This window comes from Cnephaeus nilssonii, assembly GCF_951640355.1.
Source record: "Cnephaeus nilssonii genome assembly, chromosome: 3".
NCBI lineage: Eukaryota > Metazoa > Chordata > Mammalia > Chiroptera > Vespertilionidae > Cnephaeus > Cnephaeus nilssonii.
The window spans coordinates 63,978,262-63,994,036 of record NC_137074.1 but is presented as its reverse complement, the minus strand read 5'-3'; the positions used below and the strand labels follow the sequence as shown (position 1 = coordinate 63,994,036).

The window sequence follows — 15,775 nt, the reverse complement described above, 5'->3', positions numbered from 1 at the left end:
GCAGTTAGGGGCAATCAGGAAGGCAGGCAGGCGAGCAGTTGGGAGCCAGGAGTCCTGGATTGTGAGAGGGATGTCCGACTGCCCGTGTAGGCCTGAGCCTACCAGGATCGGGCCTACATGGGCAGTCGGACATCCCTCGAGGGGTCCCAGATTGGAGAGGGTGCAGGCTGGGCTGAGGGACCCCCCCCCACCCCCCGTGTACGAATTTCATGCACCGGTCCTCTAGTATCTAAATAATACCTTATTTTTTACATCCCCAGGGATGGATATGATTTCAGGCTACTCTTACTGGAGCAGTAGCCCTTCTCAAAAATGTGACAATGTCATGTTATGTTGTTCACCAGATAATAAAAGCATCATGGTAACAGATGAGAGATTTGGCTCATTTTAATTATACTCTACATTTTAATTATACTATTTAAGCAATAAAGAAATATTGTTATGAAGCAGTAGAACAACATACAGGGTAATGTGGAAAGTAAAATTTTAGTCTCAGCCAACCACTAAATGTGGGTCCTGATCTCTATCTCTCCATCTTCCATTTCTCTACAGAGTGAATAAGGGTTAATATGATTATTATAAAACATTTACCATATGAGAAACCATAAGTTCTATTACTACTGTGATTTTCTGAACACAGATGACTCCTAAGCCCAGGAAAGAGAGACCAAATAAAACATCAGCACCATAGCGACTGAAAAAGTTTGGACTCTAGTGTCCAATTTTATTAACAAAGTTGATTGTTAACATAGCGGCATGAACATGAAATTTTCATTTAAAACCAAGGGGAAATGTACTTAGCCTTGAGTCTTTCCTTGTTGGTCTCCTGGAGTCAATTCCAAAGCATCACCTAATAACTACTATTTAAGAATTTGCAATTTTATATAAATTTATTTTCCTAAGAGTATAAAGATTCAGGTCAATTATTATGGCTTCTGATTTTCAGCTTGACTATATCTCAAGACAGAATGTCCCCTTCAGACATCTAGGAAGTGACTTGTGTGGGTCACTGTATAACTTGGACCTTACTGGATGATATGACTACCCTGTACTATTGTTTTCACAAGTGAGCTGGATCAAGGCAAAGAGGGGAAAGAGTTGGGCAAGAACTCATGGGCTGGAAGGCCTGCTGTACAGGTAAGTCTAAACTCCCCACTCTTCTAGCCTCAACATGTTGGAAGACTCTGACCTTAAACTGAGTACAGAATTTTTCAAGCAGAGAAACAGGAACTCCTATACCTTGAACTTGTCAGGAGAGGCTGGCCCCTTTTAGCATTTAACCTTCAATGAATAATAAAACTGCTTTTATCCATAAGCCTGTACAAGCTGCAAAGGTGACAGATACCTGTCATATTTTAGAACAGCTTATCACCTCAGCCTCTGAAGTGACTGAGTATTTATAGACACAAAGATACAAACATAAAGCACGTATGTATAGGCAGGAGTCCCCTGGAGGTGGCGATTAGGACCAGGCAGTAATTTTAGCTTGAAGTTCCTATGACTTAAATAGCCACTTGAGCTCTGCTCTTGCCATTTACGATGTCAATAGAACCCCTAAATGAAATTACAGCCTTCTGATACACAGCAGGATATCCTTTCTTTGCCATGCAATGTACACGGACGGGAGAAATTGCTCTGTATATGGAGTTTCACTAAAGGGGAATTTATCATAAGGCTGCTCTGCTAAAATATAATTATGCTGTTATTCACTGGATAACACATCTAATGACTTGGGGTGCACTTGATAGCCATGTTTCAGTGAACACAGACGCACGCCCTGATGTGAACTGGGCACTCCAGTGCTTCAAAGCGCTATCGATTTCAATTCTACCATAATTTACACCTGGCTTGTTTTGCCAATAGCTTGAACCCATGCTAACACTGGAACACACACACTCAAGTATTGGAGGAGTAAGAAAAGAACTGTACAGCAAAAATACATGCAGCAAACTTTCTAGGATTCTGCCCTTATAATAATATCCCTTGATGCTAATAAAATATTCTGCAAGACTTTCTGGTTATACTTGGGCATTTCCTGTTAGTACTGTCCCACTGTTGGTGGTGAAAGTAACAATAATCTCTTATGTTTGTACAAACTGCCAGGGCAGCATCTGAGTGCCAGTCATCTTGGTCCACCTCCACCTAGCAGAAGTACTGGGATGTATGAATTGCTCATAATAATTTTCTCTAAGGCTCCTCTTCCTCTCTGTATCATCATGTGATATACCCTTTTGCTTTCTGTCCACATATTTTCCTTGAGAAAAGTCCACTCCACAATTTTAACTATTACCATGATGCAGTTAATTCAGATGAATGCCAAACTTATCTCCAGCTTTCCTGACCAAATCCAACAGCCTACTAGATATCAGTCTGAATTTCCCCCCAACATCTCAAAATCAACACATTCAAAAGCAAATTTATCATCTTTCCCGAGCCTACAAACCTCCTCATAATTTTTCTGGCTTAGTTGTATAAGGCAGAATGCTGGGAGCAATCCAAAATTCCTTCTTCTCTCGATGCCCAGCCCAAAGGTTATTAAATTGTGTCCATTCTGCCTCTTATCTCTTGAATGTGTCTCCTCCTTTCTGTTCCCACAGTTATTGTCCTAGTTCAGGGCTTCATTGTTTCCTGTCTGAACAATTTCAGTTGCCTTCTAATTCATTTTCCTGTCTCAATTCTCCCAGTCCTCCAATCTACCCTCCACCTTTCCGCCAGGGTGATCTTCTATCACACAATTTGATAATTAACCTTCTCTACTTAAAGTCTTTCAATGGCTCCCCAAATGCCACAAGATGAAGTTAAAACTTCTTTGCATGGAAATCATGGGCCAACATGATTGTTGTCTGCCTACATCTCCCCACTCTGCATCATTTCTCCCCATTCCTCTACTAAACATCAGTGATACTGGTCCCCAACTCGGCCATGACATTTCCTATTTAAGTGCTTCGCCTCTGCTGGTCCCCTTACTGAATGCTCTTCCTCTTTCTGACTATCCGGGGAAATCCTTCAAGGCCCAGCATGGGTTTATTAGCTCTTCTCACAAGTTTTCCCTGACCCTCCACTCAGAGGTACATTCAGCTAAACACTCACTATTTTGTGCTTCCGAGGTTCCTTACACATCCTTCAATTATGATACTTAGCATAGGGCATTATACAGACTTATTTCCCTATCTGTCTCTTCCCGAGTGAGTAGTTAGAGGCCAGCTATTATTCATTTTGTATTGTCAATGCAAAGCCAAAACCTTCACAACAGCATATCAAGGCCATGTGCTTAGGCCCCAGGGCCTTGCCTACCTCATCTCCTACCATCTCCTACTTGCTCACTCTGATCCTGCCACACACACTACCCTGTTACACTCAAACTTGCCAGATACAGTTTTGTCCAGGGACTTTGCATTGGTGGTTCCACTACCAAAAATGCTTTGGCCTAGATATCCACAAAACTCGCTTCTCCATCTTTCTCAAATGTTGTCTCTTCAATGAGGCATTCCAGCTCCATCCAACTTAAAACTGCAACTTTGCCCCTGACAAACATACACACACTCTCTCAATCTTTCTCTCTCTTTCCTTTTTCACTTTTCTCCATTACACCGGTCACTGTGTTACATGCTATATATTTTACATATGTACTTGTTTGCCATCTTTCTCCCCTGCCTAAAAAAATAAGTAAGCATTATGAGATTGGAGACTTCTTTGTTTTGTTTACTGAAGTATCCAGATCTTGAAAAAGTATTGGGTGCATAGTATGTGTTCCTCAATAAATATTTGTTATTAAATGAATCAGTCTTTAGCTTCTAGAATTATACCTAACACACAGTATGGGCTCAAAAAATGTTTTTTTAATTAATAAATAAAATAGTGAATGAGTGAATTAATGTTAAATCCATGTTTAATGAATGCAATGAAGAGACAATCTTTGTAATACAATCCTCATAACAATGGTGGTAAATAAGTAGAATGGGTACTATTATCTTCATTAGACAAATGAAGTAGATGAGTCCCAGGAAGGTTAGGAGCCTAAATTAAAGCTACATGGGTAGCCTAAATTTTGCTACTCTTTTCAATCCACTATTAAAAGGTAAAAACGATCCTTTGCACTAGGTTCAGTATGTACCTCTAACATTTACTGCACTGTTTTGATTCTTCTTGACTAGGAAGGCAATTAACAGGAGGTTCAAGGTGCTAATACTTTTTATTACAATGTGTGTCTTTCCTTATTAGGTCCTTTTCATAAAGCAGATCCTTTTCAAAAGTGGATTAGGCACTCATACAATTTTACCCCTCACAGTGGATTGTATGTGACTACCCAAGAGGATGTCATACTATAAATCCTGCCAGAATGAACTGGAAGGTGAGCATGGCATTCATAGCCGGATGATGCACAGGCTGTTGGTGCCAAGTCAGTGTTAATGGAGATGTCTTCTATGTGCTAACACCCAAAGGAGAACAAATTCAACAACAAAACACTTCGGTTTTTGGCATGTCTGTGGAGAGTTAACTTTCCATTGTTCAAGGGTTAATTATCCATTATGTGAATCACTTCTCTTTCTCCCTCTGGCTCTTACCTCTAGAAATGTAGTATACTGGAGGATAAGCAGGAAAAATAAAAAGATGAAAATGAAACCAGTACAATTCACTTATATATATTGGAAGCTCTAGAAAAGACTCCCATGTAGAAGACAGAATTTGATGTAGTTTGGGGATTGCCAAGTTGATTGATCATTGATAATAGATATTATTAAAGCACATCTTACACAATATTTTGGTTTCTTTTAATTATTGTTTGTTACAGTCAGTTTGTAATAAGTGAAGTTACTCCCTGGCTGTGTGTGCTTCATATCAGCAGCGCACCATTTAGGGTGTCAAAGGGGCCCTCTCCTCCGATGTCCCAGAGCGCTGTAGACGCTTTGAAGTGGGTTTTTTAATGTATGAAACTATAAGTGGTTAGAGGACAGGTACTGCATTTTATGTTTATTTATCTCCTTCCCAAAAAATGTCATACTGTCTCCATCTGAATGGAAGATCAATGGACAGGTGATGAGTGAATAAATGATTGCGTGGCTGTCCATATGCCAATACATTGACAGTGAATATATCTTGCTGTATATCATAAGTGACAAATGAAAGCTATAGATTTTTAAAATGCTATCAATGGAGAAGGGGAAATTCACTTTTCATTCAGGTTATTATGGAAAGCTTCAGAGAAAAAATGGGACTTGACAAGGATGTGACTTGGCTCGGTATCTTTAAAGGTATCTGAAAAATTGTAGTTGCTGGTGCTGATATGTAAGTAAAGCATCCAAGTATTTAAAGTATAACTAAATAGATGAGAAACTAGAATAAACTGGGTCATTTTTGCATAAACTCATTCTTACAATATATAGTGAATTCATTAAATACATTCTCAATTTTAAGATAATAACAATTTAATTTCTTTCCATTTAATTTTAATCTACTTTATACATATAGCAATTAATACTTTTATGTTGTGCATGACAGAATTTAGGTTTATCATCTGACATGCATATTTGATGAAGAATAATTACTAATCTTACCAGCTAACCAAATCTTAACTTTTACAGGTACTGTTCATAAATATTTGTGTAAAATTTGTCATAAGTGTGATAAAATGTCATACTTTACTTATGATCATTTTGGAAAAAAATTTTCATTGAATTCAAAGAAAGTAAGCCTAGCTAATATTTGGTTATATTTTAATTTTGAATATAGGTATATGATTATGAATGTACATATGAGTTTACAAGATAACAAAGATACACAATCACATGATACAATGAATCAATCCTTTCTTAACTTTTAAAACATGTATCTTTATAAATGAATCACATTAGAATAAAAATATTTTGTGTACAAATAATAAAGAATAATTTCTTATTGGGTCAATCATAATTCTGTTATTTAGCAATGTCATTTGTGTCTAATTGTGACTGTCTTATTAAATGACTATAACATATAGGAAATACTTATAGCCAATGTGCATGCAAGAAGATACACATTTTAAAACATGCATCTTCTGAAATAAAATTAAAATTTTCAGAATGAGCACTAGAAAACTGAATTCTAAATAGTATACTATAAAGGTTTAAAGATAGGTTTTGAAAGAAATTAGGTACTATTAACACAACCATTTAAGCAGAACGAAATACATCATTATCCTGCCTTTCTATTAGAGGTGTACTGATCAAATTCTGACTCTCAGACACTAGCTTAGCCATGTGATTCTTCCACAGCCACGTGGAGCTCCAGATCTTGGCAACAATAATGAAAATCTCTATGGCAGGTTATATTTGTTAAATGTCATTTCTTAGATATTTGTATTTACCTATTCTCTGCTTAACAACACTGACAAAATTTTATGTACAGACATAGAATATTTCAACAAAAATGTCTTCCAAGTGTTAGAAATACATCTTGCCCTCAATGCAGTCCTAATAGACATCCCTAGACTGAAAGACATTTCTCCTGGGAATCCGTGCAGCCTGGGTGTTAACTGAGGAAGACACAACCTCCTGTGTGTGTCTTGGCAGTAATGGGCTAAAAGCTACTTACATTTTTTACACCGTAACTAAAATTTTATATTATCATTTTCCATTTCAACTTATTTCTTTAGCAAACAAGAAACCTAATGGCAAACCCCCAAGTAACATTATATTTACAAATAGTATGGTCATAACTAATGTGCCTAACCAAAATAGGCAAATTATATACATTAAACTTATAGCACATATTGGTCTTACTAAAACTTGAAGAGTGCTTCTTGTCACAGTGACACCTTAGGAGTTAGATTTGCCTTCTAAACTATAGGAATTGTGATAGGAAGTGGACTCTTTGTTCGAGAGAATCACTGACAGAGCCTGATGAGGCTGCAGCAGGGGGCAGTCTCTGTAGGGAACTCGGTTACATATGAGCACACATGAGTTACATGGTTAAGAATGTGAATCGCGGAGAGTAGCAAACAAAATCCCAAAGCTAAGTACCAATGTAATACATTGGATGACTCCACCTGCTTGGACAAGAGTACACACAATAGACATACACAGCACACATCTGGTTAAATGTAAAATCAACTATTGCTAAAGCATTTTCAACTTTTAGGAGGAATCTACTGGCAGTGTGTTAATAGCAAGGAAAGCGAAAACAATTAAATAGCATCTCTTTCCAAATATATAAGAACATCGGGTAAGTGCCCCTTAGGCTGGGTTGTGGTTCTTGGAAGTCTCAGCCTATGAGAACCATATTGGGGACATCAAAGGCTCCTCCCTCTCTCCAAAGAGCAATTCAGTTCAGATGCTGCCACAGAGCCAAATGCTTTTATGGTCACCATGGTTTTTTGTTTGTTTGTTTGTTTGTTTGTTTCCACTCAATATTTGGAACATGCCCGATTCTTGAAATTGAAAAGAAGACAAGAAAACACTGTAAGATCAAATGACCCTGGAGGAGCAACAAGACCTGATAGTAAAGGACACACACATTTCAACTGAAATTCCTCTTCCAGGAGAGTCTGAGTTGTTAATAAGGACATAGAAGGCACATATTGACTCCAAAAGCAGGTCTGTTGACTCCTCTGTTAGTCTCATACTCGACAGGATGCAACCACCCCCATTCTATTCCTTCGACAACTTCCCAGAGCACATTCAATCAGAGTCTCTTGTATTGAGGACAATACTATATTTGGGTTTAATACTGTGAGGACAGTCATCTAGTTTTCCTATGTCAGGATGATAAATTTCCCTGAAACCAAATAAGGATTCTCATTGCATTATTCTGTTCGATACCATGAATGCAGAAGAATAAAGAAGAGGGTATGACAAATAATATTTTCCAAAAGGTTGGGTTGGGGGAGGTTCCCTAACATTGAAAAGCAACCAGTTTTTAGCAAAGAGATCTTTAAAAGAACAGTATTCACAATATTCTTTTGCTATGCATCCACTTTTCTGTCTTGCTTAGCTGGGTACAGAAGTATTCTGAGCATAATGTAAGTGTTCAGAATAGAGATGCCTGAAAAGTTGGCAAAGAGAAACTTCAAATGCACGATGCATCCCACTTTCACTTCCCCCTCCTACCACCCCGAATAAGACCAACCTCCCCACTCACTCACCTATCTTCCTCCTCCTACCAGCATGTGTGCTAGGCATGTCAACGCTGACATCCATGTGGGCAGCATGAAACCTATGCTGCGGGTCCTCCTGGCACACGCTCTGCCACTGTGTATAGAGTTGTCTTGGCTGTGCACACTGAAATCTTCGCCATTACGGTGGACTGTTTGGTAGCTTTTTAAAAGAATTGTGTTTTTCCCCCCTCTTTTTGAAAACACCCGTTATTTCCTGACTGCCTCGGAGACACCAAGAATAGAATCCTTGACACATCAAATTCTGGAACCTCACCACTCACCAAGACTGTGGTTCCTGATCCAAGGAGTGCCGACTGAGAATCAGCACAGACTCTTGAGAGTGTCCAGGCCTGGCTGCTAAGCTCCCTGCTCTGATTAGCTTGTCGAGTTCACAGTGTTCCAGAGTGCTGAAGCACAGAAATTAGGGAGGGGAGGTGGAAGGAAAATCACTGGAGCCTCTTACGATCGAACTTCCACTAACTGAGAGGAAATGTCTTATAAATAAACAACAGCAACAGAAACAAAAAAAAACACACACACCATCCCGTCCTGCCAGAGGAATGTACATTATTGTCTCCCGACGGAAAACTTTACACCACACCAGAATGCAGCCATGTCTCCTGAAACTACGTCCCTCGAAACAGAAAGAAAAAGGAGAATCAAGGAGAAAAGGAGAATAAAAAAAGGATTTTCATCCTCTTGAATTCTGTTGGGAGGTTCTTGTGCGTTCCCAGTAGACAAACTAAACTAAGCAGTTTCAACAGTGTCACTGTTCCAGGATTTTTTTGCGGAGGCTGCTTATTAGCAAAATTTCATTTCTGCCCAGATCATTGCTGTGCCATCCGGACATTTTCAGAAGGGAAGTTCAGAGAGGAGGGGGGGGAGGGTTTGACTGTGGAGGAGAGGAAGAAGAGAGGACAAAGGAACACTCCTGGTGAACCCGAATGCCCTAGCCCCAGCCATGAGAAAGCCAGCCCCACCCTCCACCCAACTGCTGCTTGTTGAGGACTTGGTGATGCGGTGTGTTTAATCTACTTACTCTTTCTGCTCGGGAGGCTGAGGTTCCTACATTTCCAGCTCATGCTGGACTGTACCGTAAGCAACAAGTGAAATGAGTTCAGTGATCTCATTCTAGTCCTTCAACTCCTGTCCACATCGCTAAGCGACTGCACAGCTTGGCACAGGCCAGGATGAGTCAGCAGTCTCTGGTCATGAGAGGCCAGGCCTGGAATAGCAGGGGGGTTTAGGTCAGGAGCGAACTGAAGCAGAAAGGCCGTCTGGACGGCAGTGCTCGGCTCTGCAATGTGCAGAGACACTGCAGGTCACAATGAAAGAGCCTCATCAGCTAGTGGGTGAAGACTGTAGGATTGCAGAAAAAGAGAGCAGCAAGGGAAAAATGCAAAACAGCTGCCTACCAAACACAGACAGAACAAATTAGAGTACCACAGTCAGAAAGAGAGGGCACTGGTAGAGCCCTAGAGGAGAAAAGATGCTCATTAAGATTTCTGGAATACCTTTTCTTCCATGCGCTCCCGAGCTTGATTTGAGAAATCAGGTGGTTACCTACTAGGATATACTATCCTAGTATTTTGGTATTGTTTTCTTGATTTGGCAAGTAATGAAACCAACAAATAAAAACAAAATGCTGCAGTTAAAGTAGCAAAAAGAAGTCCCATACTGCATAAAATACGTAAGAGCCTAATATCTCAAAAAGTTACATTTGGGTCAATAGTGTCCTTGAATAGCCTGCAGAACACCGGTCACACATGGTTAAAGAGAAGCACTCCTCAAATAAAGCCTGAGTGAGAGTAGAGAAGAGCTGAGAAAAACGAAAGGCATAAGTTCAACAATTAAACACTAGGGAAATATGCTGTGCCCATATTTCAACTCAATGGGGTCAGCACAGACCTCCATCAGGAAGCAACACTTCCCACCACGAGGTGTTTCCAACACTTCTCCTGAGCAGTAGTACAGTGATATAGCAAGAGGAGAGGGGAAATAAGGTTCAGCATAAGCAATCAATCCGTAACCCAACATTTTGTTTGGGAGGAGGCAACTTGCCTTAGAAGCCAACTGATAAAGGAAAGTCTTAGTGTCTGAAACAAACTTAGAGGAACTGTATCCAGGAGACTGAAGTGGAAACAGAATTAGCAGCAAATAGCAGTGATGGCCCCAAAATAATGAAGAAAGCCATCCCAAGTCAAGTGGTACACAGTAAGAATAGCATGGCAAAGAGAACAAGATCAACAGAATTGGGAAACACCAGTAAAATATTTAACATTCTTTGAAAAGGAATAATAAGGACCTACCATATATTTCTAATGTCCATCCCTTAGAAATGCATGGTATAAGAAAATGTAGAGTAAATTTTATTTAGCCTCGCTACAGAGAGTGTTAAATCATCTTAACACATCATTAATAAATGATTAACCTTGGGCTAATGAATTTTCTGGCCTCAGTTTCCTTCTCTTTGAAATGGAACATCATCACACTCACTGAATTTATTACAAGGGCTAAATTCATATTTGGCGGATGTTTGGTCCTTATCACAGCAGTATCTGTCACATGGTGAACACTCAATAAATTGCTATCATTTTTATTTGACTATCATATCATCCTCATAAGTGCCCAGTGAAAGAATCATTTCCAGTGTTGTCCCACCCAACTGAGTAGAGCCAATATAAAGACTAGTAAAATCAGTCGAGTAACACTCCTCAGAGAATGCTGCTTTCAAAAGCTTATATCTATCTGTTGAACATACTTAAACACAGAGGACGGTGAAAATCTATTATGTTACAATCTTGATTTGGGGTATCCATGTTGTCAAAGCAGCTTGGAGCTTATCAGAGTCCTATAACTAGAGGCCTCGAAAAGAGGGATGTTTAGAAGCTTCTCCAAAAGCAACAGGATGAAAGTGCTATTGGCCCTGACCGCATGATGAGAGCTTTTCACCAAAGGGGGAAACTTAGTCCAGCTGATCATCCCAGCCTAATTGATTAATTGTGGGTCTGACCATCTGGCTGATGAATGCTGACACCCAACAGTGATTGCTGTGTAACACGAATCCGGATGTGTTCTCCCTGATGCCTCCCACAATAATGGCAGCTCTGAACTTGAGATGAGTGTAGTCAGGCCTCTTGGCTCAATCTCTTCATGGAACAGTGATTGTGGCAGGGAATATTTTACTAGACTTGGTCAAGCATTATCTTTTCTGATTTCAATTACCCCCTCCTTTCCAGCTCCACACCTACCCTCTCCTGAACCCTCTCTTGTATATAATTACTTTCCATGCACAGCATTCCATCTGTAGTTTCCATCATACTGTCTGATTCTCTCATTTCCGGTTGCTCTATTCAGAAAAATATTTTACTGGTCTAAAAGACTGTATTGCTATTTCACAAGGACTCCTATTGAGACACTTTTATTATATCCCCTTTGCTACTGGTTTACTTCAAATGACTCTGTGCTTCCAAATAAAGAAAATTATTTTACCTAATTCATGATTAAAAGGCCTCCACACATATGGCCCGAGTTCTGCATGAAGTTAATAGAATACAAGGGTTAATAGCAGATAGTTCTTACATCTCAAACCTACACCTGACCCTCGGTTAGTAGTGTCACATGAAGAAGATTCTCCCTACAAGTTCTATGGAGAGAGAAGGTCAAATGCATGTAAATGACAGGGATCAATAGCAATGCCCCCCCCCCCCGCCCCAAACCAATCTACACGGAGCTAACCTGTATGAGAGAGAATTCACTAAGCAAATAAAATCCGAATGCATAAATATAAGCTCTGAGGAATTACAACCCAAATATTTTACTATTTTTTGTGGGAAGTAAACTGACACAAACTGTCGTGCACAAGTTTTTCCAACAAGTCACAACAAAGGAGGATCCTCTGTTTCTTCTCTTCTTTCCCCAGACTGATTACCATCTCAATATTCACCGTTTTCCTTGCTCCCCATCTATGCTGAGTTCTTCTGCATTCCAGGATGGGTCAGTGCTAACTTTCAGTAGAGGATGGCAGTAGCATACTGAACTGCAGAGTTCCAGACTGGGAGTTGGGAAATGTTTTTGGCCTGACTGTCAGTAAACAACTATGTGTCTAGGGCAAGTCAAGTCCCTTAACTCCCTATGTCTCAGTGTCTTCATTGAAAAATGATAGGGTAGGACTGCATGAACTCCACGGTCTCTGCCAACATGAAGATTCTATGGTCCTATAGCTCATTTCCTTTTTCTCTCTGGCATCAACTACTCAACAACTCTGCTTACAGTCACTTCTCTACTCTCAGTTCCCGATGGAAAAATATCTCCTTCATTTACTACCCAGTATTTGGTATTTGTAACCTCTCTTTCTTTTTTTGATGCTAGATATTTTGAATCATAAATATGAACACATCCAGATAGATGCTTTAAATTTGAAGGCGTTTAAGGAGAATAGCTTTCCCATGTAGAACATTTAGTGCAGCTCAGCATGGAGGAAGCCAGCCATCCAAAAGTGGAGCAAAGGGGCCAATTCACAAATGAGAGGAAGCCTTTCATAATAAGAGTCTCTAGACTCTTCAATTTAGATAAAGCAAAATGCTACCAAATTCCAACTACTTTTCTAATCAATCCCAGACACCATCACAAACACTTAGGACTACAAATATGAGGGCCAGCACTGGCAGTGATGCAGTTCTTATTTCACCTCCACATGTATCGCCAAGTAGGATTTAGGATGGCATAGTAATAAGAGCCAAGAGGACAATCTGTCATTTATTTTCCTCCAAACTTTTTGAAATTTCCCATTTGAGCTCTGTTTCTCAGTTTTAATTTGGTAACTGCCATTTTTCAGCATTTCTTTTAACAGGTTACTAATAATTTCTGATACAGGATCTCATATTTCATTTTGTGCTGCTAGAACTGCTGTTAATATTTCATCTGCCTTCAATTCAGCTCGGAATAAAGGCTGCTAGGTTTTTGATACACTGTTAACACTTTGGGGATTAGATCACCAATGTTCACCCAATTTGTCTGGATCTTGTTAAGTATAAGTAATAGATTGCCTGAATCAGAAATATCTCAAAGTGTGCTATACATTCTAGGGCTTCTTCGAAGTCTTCTGTCCTGGATCTTTGATGAGAACAACAACACAATTATTCTGTGTTTTCTTTGCCCAGGCTACTTGCTATTTGCTTCAGTGGTGGTATTCAGGGAGCAGAGTACAGTGGTTAAGAACCAGGGCTCCCAGGCAGATCTAGGTTCAAATTCTAGCTCAGAAACTTGCTGCAGGTATCACATTAGGCCAGTTCCTTAATCTCTCCAGCCTCTGTTTTCCAATTTTCAAAACAGAAATAATAATAATGTCCACCTCTATTGCTAAAAAGATCCCATAAACTAATGTAAAGTGATAGGACTTTCTGAGTTATCAATAAATAATGGGTATCATTATTACCTTAGCATTAATAATCTATACATTTGCATTAAAGGGCTATTATGGTTATTATTTTGCAACATATTTTAAAGACCAATAAATTACTTTTGAGTGCAGACTTTATTATAGTTTACGTTTTCAAAAACTGTCTGTGACATTAAGTAAAATATTTAAAAATTGGTCCTTAGAATCATATGTATAATTAGAAATAGCATAGAGTATCATATTTTATATTTCACCTTTCAGTCAAGCATTAAATTCTCACAAGTTTTTGTTCATCTAACAGTCAGACCTAGATAAGGCACATGGTACCAATGCTAATCCATTCCATAAAGAGATGGCTTATCATATTTACTTTCCCTTACTCCCAAAGAATATAGATTATTTTAATATTCTTTGATTATGTACCAGTTGGAGTCCATCAGGAGAAAGAAACCACATAGCAATTTGAATAGGCAAAGTTTAATATAAAGAATTATTAACTATAATAGAGGATTGAAGTGATGAGGGAGTAGCTAGTAAGAAGTGGAGAGAATTCAAAATTATATAAGAATAAGCAAATATAAAGAGCATAACTATTTGTAGGGCTGAGATAGAGTGTTCAAGGAAGAGTCCTCTGCACTCCTGGACTGGGATCCAGACCTGGTTGGACAAGGCCCAGCCATTGAATGCATGAAAGGCAGAGAAATGGCTGGGAGCTGTTGTGTGGTGGGTGCTGGGGGGAGCTGCTAGCCACAAGGCGCTGGAGAAACTACCTGTGCCTCAGCTGCGAGGCACCAAGGCAGCTGTGTGTGTTGCAGGCGCCAGACCCTGGAGAAACCTTGCACACGGGAGGAGCCTGACAAAGGAGTACAGGGGAACCAGGAGAGAAAAATTTCTTCCTCTCTAATGTCTCTCTGAACCCTCTATTGACAAGCACACTCATACCCTGGAGCAAGGAAAAGTATTTAAAGGTCCCAGATACATGTTTGTGGGGTAGGCAAGGAAGGGTAAATCTGAGACAAAGTACACTGATAACCCAGAATAGTTATTATTTGTTCACTCTGGAGACAAAATCCAGTGTTCTCAATTTTTTATACTACCCTTCGCCTTTGATAATAAATTGGCTCTCTGCATAGCCAAATAAATACTGACAGAATCAAAGAAAATAACATCCTATTAAATAAAAGTAGCATTTGTACAATATTACCCCCAAATACTGCCCACATGTTTAAATTGTTTATAATTGAAAGATTAAGAAAAAGATGTACAGAAATACTAAACTATTGACCTAAATTTATGCATCAGTGATCTCAGTCCAGAGTTTCAACTAACTGGGTAATCAGGAGTCACTCTTTTTCAAGAGTGGTAAAAGTGGCCTCAATTATCATTTCCCTTTCTCTCTCCTTTTCTTTTCATTGACTGTAGACCCATATTTGGTGTTCCATGATTGTCAACTATGGGTTGCTATTTTTCAGGAAAAAAAAATATTTTGTAGAGAATTTTTCTTATGATTCCTGTCCTACCCCATCAGCAAAGACCAATGTGGTGCATTCCTCAAGGTATATAGTGATCACTTTTAGGACTGGTTTTACATATAGATGGGGAGGTATGTGCCAAATACCTCCCCAATTTTTGCCCAATTCCTTAATTCATTTAAGAAGAGAACAGAACCATTTATCCTAGAATTAGAGGCAGAGTTTTAAAGCACAAGCCCCTGACTTTAGAAGAGGCTGTGGTGGTGGTGAGGAGCTAAAAGCAATTGGATGAGAAGAGGTCCTGTGGGGAGAAGACTACCCCCAGACTAAGACCACAAAGCACCCGTCTCAGTCTCACTCACTTTCCATGTCTTCCTATGCCTGGCCATTCGGGTAATATCTGACCTCGCTATTATGGAAGGGTTCTACTTGTTTCCTCACAGTTGTGTTTTCTGAAAAGCAGAGCAAGCCTCACTCCGTTGTCTCACAATCATATTATAGACAAGAGCTGCCTGCTGTTGTATTTAGGATTTTCTTTGGTTTGTGTAGTGTTTAAGGACTGAGGATAAACCTTGTGACCTTACATATATTTGATCCCCACCTCCCCAACCAACATAAGCACACTCCTCTCCCCTGCAATTTCCAAGTCCAAAAGGAGATGGTGACAAAGGAGGAAGTCCCTGTGTATCAGGCAGCCGCGTCCTTTGGTTCCAGTTCGCCCTTCTATTCAGCTGGCTTTTCTGCTCTGACCGACTACATTTACCCTGTCGG

General features: G+C 39.6%; 1 protein-coding gene across 24 annotated transcripts in view; it reads right to left on the bottom strand.

The window, feature by feature from the left end:
• ZBTB20 (zinc finger and BTB domain containing 20) overlaps positions 1-15,775 on the bottom strand; it is an 899,572-nt gene that overhangs the window by 321,482 nt on the left and 562,315 nt on the right. For 3 of the 24 annotated variants that reach the window (XM_079767016.1, XM_079767026.1, XM_079767023.1), the window contains exon 1: positions 8,413-9,161. The exons of 17 other annotated variants lie outside the window; for them this stretch is intronic. The gene's annotated coding sequence lies outside the window, so the exon portion shown is untranslated. 4 more of the 24 variants (XM_079767015.1, XM_079767020.1, XM_079767017.1 and 1 more) reach the window with 2 other exon arrangements.